The 12,278-nt window shown below is 40.1% G+C and overlaps 1 protein-coding gene across 9 annotated transcripts in view; it reads left to right on the plus strand.

The window, feature by feature from the left end:
* The window catches only part of PHACTR2 (phosphatase and actin regulator 2), a 240,555-nt gene that overhangs the window by 134,318 nt on the left and 93,959 nt on the right, over window positions 1–12,278 (plus strand). Inside the window, exon 1 of one of the 9 annotated variants that reach the window (XM_032485066.1) lies at window positions 8,704–8,708. The exons of the other annotated variants lie outside the window; for them this stretch is intronic. The gene's annotated coding sequence lies outside the window, so the exon portion shown is untranslated. Of the gene's footprint in view, window positions 1–8,703; window positions 8,709–12,278 lie in introns of those variants that run through there. 9 annotated transcript variants of the gene reach the window in all.

The following is a 12,278-nucleotide window of genomic DNA, read 5'->3' on the forward strand; positions in this document are numbered from 1 at the left end:
TAGCTTTTCCTTATTTTATGTTTTCTTTTCTCAAAGATTTGTATGTTAAGATTAGCCTTATGTCTGTTATATATTGTGAATATTTTTTGTGTTTTTAATACTCTTATTTTTTTTTAATATAAAAACTAAACTTTCATGGAGTCAAATCTATCCTTTTCTTTCTTACAAACTGAAATTATCAAGAAACATGTTTTCCTTTCCTATTTTTCTCATATTTGAATATTTAATCTCTGTAATTTATTATAAAGTGAGTGATTTAATGATATCAAGTCCTTAAACTTCTGCATGGCAAAAAACCCATCATCAGCAAATCGGAAAAGGAAAACATGAAGTGGACAAAATATTTGTATTGTATATAGAAAACAATGACTAATAGCTTAATGTTGTAAGACTTCTTAAAAATCAGTAAGAAAAAGAAATCAATAATAAAAGATTCAAATAGAAAAATGAGTAAAGAACATGAATAGGAATTTTTCAAAATAGCCAGTAGCTATAATTGTGAACTCACTATGGGTCAGGAATTATTCTGAGTGCTTTGCTTGAATTAACTTTTTAATCCTCACAACATCCATAGAGGGTAACTACTATTAATATCCCCATTTTGCAGATGAGGAAAACTGAAGCATGAGAGTTAAGTTCACTTGCCCACGTTACTTAACCGAAGAAGAAATGCAAAGTAACTATTTGATGTAATGAATAAAGTATAAGCAATTCAATAAAAAAAGAAAATGGGTGCCATTCATTACCTATGAACTTAGTAAAGATTAAAAGGAATGATTTCCAGGAGGTGATTGTCTTGTGGTAGTTTGAATTGGTACAGCCTATCGGAGAGCAGCTGAGTAATATATATTAAAAATACTAAAATGTGCATATACTTTTACAAACATTGTAAAGATAGTAAATATTTGTTCACTGGAGCAATGTTTATCAAAGACAAAGATTAGAAATAACCTAAAATAGTCAGATGGAAAGATATTTGTTGAATTAATTGAGATATAGTCAGGTAATAGAATAAGCCATTTAAACATGATGTAAAACTATATTTGAAAAGTGACTTTCATAATAAACAAAAACGTGAAAAGGCAGTTTTTAAAGTTATACGATTCTATTTTTTAAAATATATACAAAAAGAAAAATATATATGGACAGAGACAGAGGACGTTCATTTATAAGGAAAGCAGTGTGACAGTCCTGGGTTTCCCCTGCTTTGGATATTGTCACATCAGGTGTCCACCTGGACCCCCGGACCCCTCTGGAATTAAAGCCATGAGCTGACCTGCAACTGTGTTAGTTTTTCCCTAGCTGTCATGGAATCTGACTCAGCTTTAAATCCAACAGCTGGTTTTCAACCTGGTATTTTTTTAACTTGTTCTAGGTTATAGGTTCTAATATAGCCATCTGCTTTTTAGGTTTGATTTTCTTAGTCTGTTTGATCATAATGTGATTGTCGGTCTGTTGGAGAGAAAGAGGAGTGAGCAAATTTGAATCTCAACTACTTCTCTTTGGTCCATTGCTCATCAGGTCTGGCCAGTGAGTAATATCCCAAATGTTTTCAGCTTAAATTTATACTATCTCCAGCAGTCTGAAAAGATAGTAGCCAATGGGTGAGTCAGACTTCATGCTTTGCCTACTTAATGCAGGAGAAAAGGAGTTAAGAAGCCTGGATTGTTGGTCCTCTAATTAAGCCTCTTTAATCTGAATAGAGGAAAAGTTCCAACATGTTTTCCTGACCCGGGAAACTTTCGTGTAACTGGCTACTTGAGAGTTGCTCTTCTTGAGAGTAAAGTTTCATATTTAGTGAAGAGGTAACTTATGTAGAAGTGATATTGAGATAGAAATGGTCCTAAGAAAATAAACACTACCTGGTTGCCTCACCCCCAACCCCCATCTGAAGCAGGGGAACCAGAACCAAAAACAACAGTTTTTGTTTCCCAGAAGAGAATGGACGGATATCATTAAAAAGTTGGGTCTAACCATTATCGTTTATATTTGTAAACTACTCCTCCATTTATTTTCATTTCAAGGGACTGGATGTTTTTATTCATATAAACCTTCTGGCAGATATAACATTGCAACCCTTAATACTAGGAAAATGGCATATCCTGCAAATCAGCTCATTTTGTGAGGGGATAGTAAGAAGGAAGACAGAGTGGCACTTACATCAGACAGACAGTTCCTGAACTGAAGTAATTAAGGTGTGAGGGACCATGCTAGGCTGTGGGGGAAGAGTCAAAGGTAAATCATGCACAGACCCTGCTCACAAGGGTCTGAGCCTAGGAGATACTTAGGGAAGGGAAGATGTGCAGAAATGAGGCTAGAAGGGAAGGGACCCCAGAGAACTGCGGGAACAAACCAGAGAGGTGGAAAAGTACCGAAGAGGGACAAGAATTCAGGCTCTGAGATGGAGAGGGTTGGAAGGCAAGAGTGCAAGACACAGGCAGTGGGAACCATGGAAGGCTTTTAATCAAGTGAGAGAAATGATGAGAGCTTTTACTTTAAAGGGCTGAATTTGCCTGTTGCTTGCATTGTTGATTTCACGGGGGAGACTGAAGGCAGGAACCAAGAGGTAGACTGCGTTAATCCACCAAGGTGAGGTGAACACCTGACCTGGAGGGTGGCTGGAGAAGTGCGAGTAGGGTGATGCCCAAGTTTATATCTGCATCTCTGCCCTCTCCTTGTGCTCCAGGCTCAAATAGACAAGTGCCTATTTCACAGGTCTGTTCCAGTTCTTAAGGGGCATCTCACAGGTAGTGGGTCTAAACAGAATCCTTTATTTTGCCCTCCAAACTGGTTTTTCCCTTGACTTCCTACATTTCACCAAATGATACCTCCAACCACTCTCTTATTCTAGACAAAAATCTAGGAGTCATCCGTGGGGTTTTCCCTTTCTTCTTGACATTGATCCATCAACTTGTTCTGCCCATTTTTTCTTCCAAAATGTATCTCATGTGCACTCACTTCTCCCTCTCTCTACTGCCACAGTCCAAGCCCTGGCCACTCCTCGCATGGACCACTGCAGTGAGCTGGGGCTGGTGTCCTGCTTCTGTTCTTAGCCTTCTGCAAGTTATTTTCCACACAATAGCTAACGTAATTTTTTAAAAACATAAATCATGTCATTTCCTCACCCAGAACCTTCCTATGTCTTTGCATTGCATTTAGAATGAAATCCAGATTTCACCCTGGGGCTGTATGATCCCTGACCCCTTCCATCTCCCTGACCCACCTCTCCCCCCCAGCCCCGCCTCCCTCCACAGCTTCACTCCCTTTTTAGTTATCACACAAGCTTGGCTCACTCTTACCTGTGGTCTTGACATTTGCTGCTCCCTGTTAGCCCAGGGCATCTGGGACCCTCTCCCCCTGGCTCTTTCCAAATCTGGTTCCTTGCTTCCAGCTCCCTTCATTATCCCTTAAACAGGGACCTCTCCTGCCCACTGCCCCTCAGTCACACTTCTCTGCTCTTTCATTGCACTTATCACTCAGATTATCGTGTGTGTGTGTGTGTGTGTGTGTGTGTGTGTGTGTGTGTGTGTGTGTGTGTGTGTGTGTGTGTGTGTTTATTTGTTCATTGTCTCCTTTCACTAGGACCTAAGTTCTGGGAGCTGAGGATTTATCTGTCTTGTTCCCCAATGTGTCTCCTTATTCCTAGATATGCCTGACACAAAAATGGTGAAATAAATGTTTGGCTCTGTTTGGCCAGACTGTAAATTAGTAGAGTGGTAGGAACTGATCAGAAAGTTTAGTAGCATCCAAGAAATGTAGAGTTGTTTAAACTGATTCTTGAGTATTTACCTCCAATCTCTGAATAGCGTGCTTACGTGGCAAATTATTGATTGTTCAGCTTGACACATCAGTACTGACTTCACAGTATGAAAATTAAAGGCATAGCTTCCTTTTTCACACCTCCTCTCACCCCTGCCCCCACCCCAATCAGCATTTCCCATCCTCCCACATTCTCATCTTCTTAACATTGTTGCATTGTACATTGGATCAGATCAGTATTCCTTACAACTACATACGAGCTGATGATAGCTAAGCCTCCTTCTTGCAGAGCTTTTGCTTTCCCTGTTTGTGCTTTTGCTTGCTAAGGGTCTTATATACTCATCCCCAAACCTTTCCGAGACGGGTCTCGCCTCAGTATGTCCAGACAATTTTGTTATCCTTTCAAGTTCTTCTTTGAGAAGTTTATCTGAGGTCTTTGTTCTGTTCCAATTTAGATGGCGTTTCCTTTAAGCCTGCTGCCCAGCTGTTGCGCCGGGATCTCTTTTCACATCATCCCGGGGATTCCTTCCACTTCCCTCTTATGTTGGATCTCCACATAGCTGGAGCCATGTCTGATTTCTTTCTGCAGCTATTTCCTTATTTTGGCAGAGCACCCAGATAGCATCTTGAGAAAAGCTCATGGGGCTTTTTCTTTTCTTTTCTTTTTTGAGACCTTGTATTTGAAAGTGCCTGTTTTCCTGGCTTCCTACTTAGTTGACAGTTTGGCTGGGTCATAAGGTTGAGCAAACTTGCTGTATATGCACAAACACCCACCATCACTTATTATTCATCACAATTAACATTTTCTCTCTCTTTATCCATAAGACTAGTTTTTTGTTTTGTTTTGGTTTTTTTAGTAGTTTAGCAAATAGTTCTTAATTAATTTCAAAAGATTTTCTTGGATGGTTGTCACACAAGAACTCAATTTTGACCTTTTTTTGTTGTTATGGTCTAAAGACATTTTATGAGCATTTAAAAGTTTTATAGCTGAATAGAATAGACTAATTAAAATATGTTTACTGTGATAGTAATCTACTGCTGATTTTTTTTAAAGGATTCATGTTTAAGGTCTGTATAGAATAACTAGTTTTCCTGTATTTTGTGCATTTTATTTAAGGGTTTGTCATCCTTATGGGATACTGGTCTGGCGAGGGTATTACAACTGAAGGTTGGTACTTCACAGACTTACCTGATTCTGAGAATTACCTAATATGCTTGCTAAAAATACTCATTTCTGGGCTCCATATTCTAGGCCAGTAAAATCAGAATCTTTTGGAGAGGGACCTCAGAATCTGGGTTTTCAACAAGTATTACAGAAGATTCTTGAAGTGAGAAATCTCTGGACATTAGCAGTATTTAAAGGGTGGCTTCACATGACAATTTCTCTTCATTAACAACGCGCGTATCTTCCTTTGACTGGAGGTAGAAATTACAAACTGTCCAGTTCAAAACACTAATGTTCTGTACCCAGTGCCTTGATGAATTTGGTCATTAATATGTCTTGTTCACGAGCAAGTATTCCCATTGCCAAGAACAATTTTGGCAAAATCTCATTGCCAGGAAATTTTTTGCTCTTACGTACGTTTTAATAATATTATAAGCTGCAAAATAATTCATTCCCGCAGTCAGGTTTGAGCTAAATGCAGTGCCATTCAAAGGGAAAGAGTTTCAGTAGAAGGGCAATTACTGTTTAAGGAAAAGTCGCAGAATTTCAACTCTGTGGACTTTTGAGGAAGACCCCCGTGAACTTCATCCGAGGTAGCTGCCTGCTAATTACTTATCGAGGAACCAAAGTCAAAAGAACAGGGCGCTTGATGAAAACAAGTGTTTAATAATGAGTGGGAGGAACTGTAAGAAAGATTTCAGTAGAACATATTTCTAAAAAGGAGGCCGGGCCCTTTTCTCTTTCAGAAATGTGGGCAGCAAATTGTCAAAACTCCAAAAGGAAGCAATCATTTATGTAAAAATTCTTTTCATATGTTCCTTTTTGGAAACGTTTGCCTTTTTATTTTTGCCTCAGTGCTTTCCGGGGTCCTTTCCTTTCAGTAGTGTGCCTGTTGGCAGTACATCACCCACTGTGGCGTCAACTCCAGGCAGTTTTAATTGGGATCTCTTAGAAGAGTCTCTCAGCCTCTCTGAGGAGGGCCAGCGTTGTTTGTCCAAGGTGCTCTGAGCAAGGCCTTGGACCTTCCTTCCAGAATAAAAACGTTTCTGACAACAGCTGGGTAGCCCCACAGGATTGAGGAGGACAATTTCGATTCGCTGTTGCTGATTCCATCTATTTAAAGCGATTTTGTGTTTTTCAAGATCTCTTCTACATCTGTAAAGTTAACTTGTGCTGACCTGCCCGTCTGTCTGTGGAGGAGCCGGCTGAGGATGGAAACTTGGAAGAAGGCAGAACGAGTTAACGGGGCTCATGTCGAACGTTCCTGCAGGCCCAGCTGAGCTGTGTTTCATTTTCCTAAAGTCTCCTGAAACGGAATTGTATACATATGTGCGCAACTGGTGTTCTGTCTCTTGGAAAGTATTTGGCTGCCAGTTCTTTGAAAGGAAACACGAAAAGGATAAAATCAAACTTGAGATTTTAAAAAAGAATCTAGAGCTGTGCCCTTTTAGAAAACCGAACCCCCTTTAGTCATCCAACCGCAGAATGTCAGAACACGTTATACCTCATTTTTCAAACGACGATGTTTTAATTTACAAAGGCATCATAACGTCAGCAGAGCACAGAAGCCTTGGAAGAAGCTTCCTCTCCCCTCTCTCAGGTGGGGAGAGGTAGAGGTGAGGTTGAAAGCCGTGGGACGTTTTCTCTGCCTTCGTTGTATGAATAAGTAGCTTTATAGACAATAGTAAATGTATCTAGTTTGCGAGGGCTGCCATAACAGATTACCACAGACTGGGTGGCTCAAACAGCCGAAATTCATTTTCTCACAGTTTCGGAATCCAAGAACTTAGAACTTAGAAGTCCAAGATCAAGGCTTGTTTTCTTCTGAGGCGTCTCCGTGGCTTGAAGATGCCACCTTCTCCCTGTGTGGTCTTTCCTCTGTGCCCACGCACACCCACGTCCAAACTTCATCTTCTTTATAAGGACACCAGTCCTTTTGGATTAGGGCCCACCCATAGGACCTCACTTTCCCTTAATTACCTCGCTAAAGGCCATATCCAGTACAGTCACACTCTGAAGTACTTGGGAGTTAAGACTTCAGCATATGAATTTGGAGGGAGGGGGGCACAGTTCAACCCATGACAGTGTCCAAAAAAGAAGTTGACAAACTGGGATCCATTCACCATGGCCCATAAGCATACTGGATCCATTGTCTTTATTCTGGTTTCTTCATTTCCACTCCTCAACAGATTATAGCCTCTTCCCTGCTCACCTTCAACGGTGCCACATACTCTAGAGACGACTTGAGTAAGAGGATGCGCTGGTGATTTTTCAGCCATGACAACCAACCAGTGTCCCTAGGCAGTGCCACTCAAGAAGTAAAGCATAGAATATAAAGAGTATATAGAGTAAAAAAAAAAAAAAAAAAAAAAAAAAGCATATAGGGTCAAATTGGAAAATAATCTGAACGAACATTGTATTTCTGCTATAAGAAATAATGACCAGTATCTTGTGATCGGAACAGCCAAATTGATTTGAGTAATGCTGAGAGCGGGGGGAAAAGATCAAGATTCTCATTCTAGTGTGGTCAGCAGCTGAACGCATGCTACCTGACTAGTTTTATAACCTTCTTAGGTGAGGCTGTCTATTTAGAGAAATGTCTTGTTCCCAGATGTCACTCCATGTATATTTTTTCTTTTCAGTATTTGATTTTTCTTACTTTGTATGCTTTCATTGTCTTAGATGTGTTTGCTATCCAGCAGAATGACATGTCTCTTCACAAAGACCTGCTAAAATAAGAAAGACAATGAATAGGGATGCTAAAGAAAGATAGTGTTTAAACACCTGTCAAAGTAAAACCAGAACAAGAATGTTCTTACTAGAAAATGTAGCAGCCCCATTGTGTCGGGTTAGAAATCCAAAGATGATACATATGTGACTAAACACCTTTGTATCATGTCCCATACACATTGCAAAATACCAGAAGGCTTTCATTGATACCTCCTTATCTTTTGTTAAGTTTCACAGGACACTCTTCATTGAGATGGACAGTTTGGGTGGACTTGCTCATCTTGTCACAAATCATGAAGATAATGCTTCAGAAGTACACTCAACTCTTTGAAGTTCAAAATCCCTTAATTTAGGTGGAATAGGTCCCTCAAGCCAGTTAAGCACACAAGTAAGATATGGGTGCATCTGAATCTAGCAATCCTAGGTCCTCTCTTAAAAGTATTTAAAACTCTCCAGTAACCTCAAAAATTATTTAATTTTTTAAGGCACCTTTTGGACCAGGGGTTTCCTAAAAGTTAGATCTTCAGATGGCTGAGATAGAAAACATTGCCAAAAGAGCTGCATGCAAGACCCAATTCTTTCGGGCCTTGATCTGAGTCCAAACAGTGATGGGCTGGGGGTGGGGGGTGTGCAGGAGCTTTTAGCCAAGCCTCCATCCCTATTAGTTGTGACTGTCACTTTCATCTTTTAAGGCATTTTGCAGATTAGAATCTGCTGAACACTCAATCGAAGAAAGGTTAAAAGTCACAGAACATTAGTGTTCTTTCAAGTGAGAATACTTCACGTGGATCCAAGACCCTGATGTTTCAGATGCAAAATTCAGTATCCTAAGGCTTAGAAATGCAGTCTTATTATACAATGAAAATAATGGATAAGGATTTAATTAATAATTACTTATGGTTTTGCAGTGCCAGTCCAACTTTATTTTTATTGCTAGGGACCTAGTCCTAGGGGCAAAGAAAAAGAGCCCAAGATTCCTAGTAGATCTGAAGAAAAGAAGGGTGCAGAATCAACAGAGGCTTCCTTTGCAATGATTTCTCAGCCAGTCCAGCAGGTAACGATTCCCAGTAAACAGGAGTGCTTCAGGACTTCGCCGCCTATGTTGAGCATGAAAGTGACCTTAACTGCAAAGGATCTGAGGTTAACAGAGTCACAAGACGGAACTTTTTTTTCCTCTTTAGATTTTGACATTAGTCATATTTGGAAACAGGAGTAAAATGCAACTTCCTGTGTTCGGCACCTATAGCAAAAAGAAAAAAGGGAAAAATACAAACAAAACAAAAACACTAGAAGCAATAGCAGCTTGTAGCCCAGCTAGATTGTAGACAGTTTTATAACTACATTTTCGATGTGAATCACTAAGTATTTTTTTAACCAAGTAAGCAACCAGCCTTCTGAATAAAATAGATTGTCTTTTTTTAACATTACTTTTTTTTTTTTTTGCAGGTATAAGTGTAAAAAATAAAAAGTGCAACTTTATAGCTGGTGGGAGATAGAGCTGAGTCCAGGTCTAGCTACTCTCTCCCATCCTTGTAGGTGATGTTGACCTTCTTGCTTTGTTCCTTCCCTTAGTCCAGGGCATTCCTGCTGTAGGATGATGGGGATCTCCCTTAAGTGCTAGTCGGTCTCAGCAGCCCCCAGCAATTGTCTTAAGAACAGTGGAGAACACACGTGGCTCCATGCTGGAGTCTGTTTTGCCGGTGGGGGGGGGGGGTTGTTTTTGTTTTCCTGGAGCTCTTTGGAAGACCAGGAAAATAGCTTTCAAAGAAATTTCAGTACCCTTGTTGCTCCAGATTAGAAATAATCAATCCATTTCTATCATTTATTCTCTCCAAACCTTTTACTAAAAGCCTCCTTCCCACTTGCTTAGGAGAAGTGGGAAGCGCTGACCTTTCTTGAACATTGGTATGACCCCTCACCTAGATTCTCTCCGTTACCCTAGCAACGACCCAAATGGTAAATTGTATTATCCCTTTCTATGGATGAGGCAAAGACTCTGAAAGGTTGAAGGACTTTTCCAAGTTTTCCAGCTAGGATGTGAAGGAAAGATGATTCAGTTAAAGTCTTTTTGGCCCCAAAGCCCATGTTTTTCCTCTACGATACTCACAGGTCTGTGTTTATACTCACATGACTGTTATTTTTTTAAGCATATAAAGAGTGTTACCTGGGTGCCAAATAAGGTAAAGAATTAAAACAAAACATTTTCTTATTTCTCTGGAGGTTTTAATACAGAGCAGCGTGTCAACCGTCTCTCCATTTGTGTTGGCCCCTATTAAGATAGTGGTGTAACAGGAGGGAGTCGATACTCAACTAAAAGTTCAGATAGGAGAGGCGGTGCTTTCTGTTTCCACTGAGCAAAAAGTAGCTGGTTGCTGGTCTTAGAAGTGATTCTCGTAACTGAGATGTTGCACTGTGTAGTCAGATATTTGCGCCCAGAGGACCATGTCATTCTACCAGTTTCTGATGTCTTTAGTGAACTGAAAGTATGAAGTAGCAACGCAGAGCTCAACATCCCTCATAATGTTATCTTATGGAAGAATCTGACTTAAGGTTAAAAATACGGTTTCATGATTTTCTATACGGTTTCCTAGTTTTCTGAGAGATTCAAGTTCTCATGTGTAATGCCTGAAAAGAATGGAAAAAATGAAAGCAGTTGGGGTTTAGTTCCAGTTTAGTTAGAGAGTTAACCTTCCCTAGTTACTTTACCTTGAAAGTGAGTTGCCTCTCTGACTTACCCAATTAGGAGAAAGAAGGCGGAGACTGAAGACAAGTCTGAGATGCCTGATGTGCTTAGAGTGTTTAGAGAAGGAAGGAGGCGGCGTCAGAGTAGTCGCCTCTTAAAAGAGGCAAAGAATGGGTAGTTTCTTAAAAAAAAAAGGAGGTAGTAATTTTCACCATTCATCGCTGTGTGAAAATAGAAAGGTCTTAAAAGATTATTTTCCTATCTAAATGATTTCAACTGTGTTTTCAGGGATCTACCTTTGCTGATTGTCTTTTAAACTTGTTTAAAATGATCCAGTAAGCAGCAATTGTTTGTTCACCTGAAACGTTTGTCACCAATGTGTGTACCATTCTTCTGAGGGGTAATCATCCTTCCTGCTGGCTATGATATTGTCTCAATTTCCAACTTTAGTGTTTGTTATATTATCTTTCAAAATATTTGGAATGCTGCAGGAAGGCACTGTTGGAAACAATTTCCTCTGTGTGAAAAATCGAAAGACCTGCTAAAATAAATCAGCCTAGGTAGGCCAGGCCGTGTAAATTATTGCCAAACATTTGTCCATAACTTAGTTATTCATTTTGTAAATGTTTATGAACCAACTTCCGTGGCTTACATACAGGGTGGAGGGTATCACTGGGAATAAAACCCTCCCGGTCCCTGTCCTCATGGGACTCCTGATACGGTAGTGGGGATTATTAATTTTTCTTCATATACTTACTCCTTGAAGAGGCAGTCTTTCCCCCTCTACTCACTTAATAAGAACAATTAAAAATAATGTTACGGCTTCTGGAAAAGTCAATGAGTTGTGACTGGCTACTTCTGAAGCTCAATTATGGGCCTTCTTCATCATTCTGGTACACATTCAACATTCCTTCAAGCCAGTATTGAAATTTTTAATAAAAATTATATCAGAAAAGAATTTTGGAATCAGTTTGTTGGCTTGATGGTGCCCTAATTGGATTCAGAGCCTTTCAGTGTGGTTTTGTACCCAAGTCCTGCTGGTACAGCCCGTTCTCTGGAATGTTTGCTTGACACACATGTCATTTTCAAGAAAGAAACCAAAATAGAACATCTCTCAAGTGGGATATCTTTAGTGACTATATTGGAGAAAAAAATTAAAATCAACCTAAAGGCATCATTACTGTAAAATTATTTTTTAAAAAAAACAACTGATGGAATCATTTCTCTTTCTCTCTCTCTCTCTCTCTCTCTCTCTCTCTTGCTCGCTCCCCCCCGGCCCGGTCCTTCCATCTCTAGAGAATTAGGTGTACAAACTAAGGAATGTTAATCCTTTCTTTTCAGTGACCTTTAATCATTTCCCGCTTAATTGAGACAGGGTGTTTCTACCTTTTAAGCAATGTTATGAAACTAGACAAAATCTCTGTATGCTTAAACAGTATTATCCTGGATTTTAACTCCGAACTTGGAGACCATTTCATGCCATGCCCATCAAGAGAACTAACGCTCCCTGGCCTCACTGCGAACCCATGTCCCCTGTGCTGAGTACCTGCCATATTTGGGTATCAGAATGGATGGTCGCCAGGATGACATCAGCCCCCATCATAGTCCAGAAGCCTCCTAAGGGCGGAGATCAATCCATCTTTGCTCACTATCATAGCCCCAGTGCATTACCTTGTCTATTGTAGTTACTCAATAAATTAATTATGAGTGGATGACTCCATTCCGCCATAAGCAGATTTTCCTACATCCTCATCTTTTCGAGGACTTCTCCTTCATTCTCTTTCTCATTTTGGCTGAAACCCACCTCTCCTTGGCAGCTCTCCCCTGTTGAAAGAGGCTCAGTTTTCCTTCCCCGCCTCGCTGTTGACCTTCGATCCACTCCTGATAGCCCTTCCTGCCTGTTTTGCTTCCACTGTTGTGTGGATTCTCATCTGAAAGGCA

Source organism: Camelus ferus, chromosome 8, assembly GCF_009834535.1.
Source record: "Camelus ferus isolate YT-003-E chromosome 8, BCGSAC_Cfer_1.0, whole genome shotgun sequence".
Taxonomy (NCBI): domain Eukaryota; kingdom Metazoa; phylum Chordata; class Mammalia; order Artiodactyla; family Camelidae; genus Camelus; species Camelus ferus.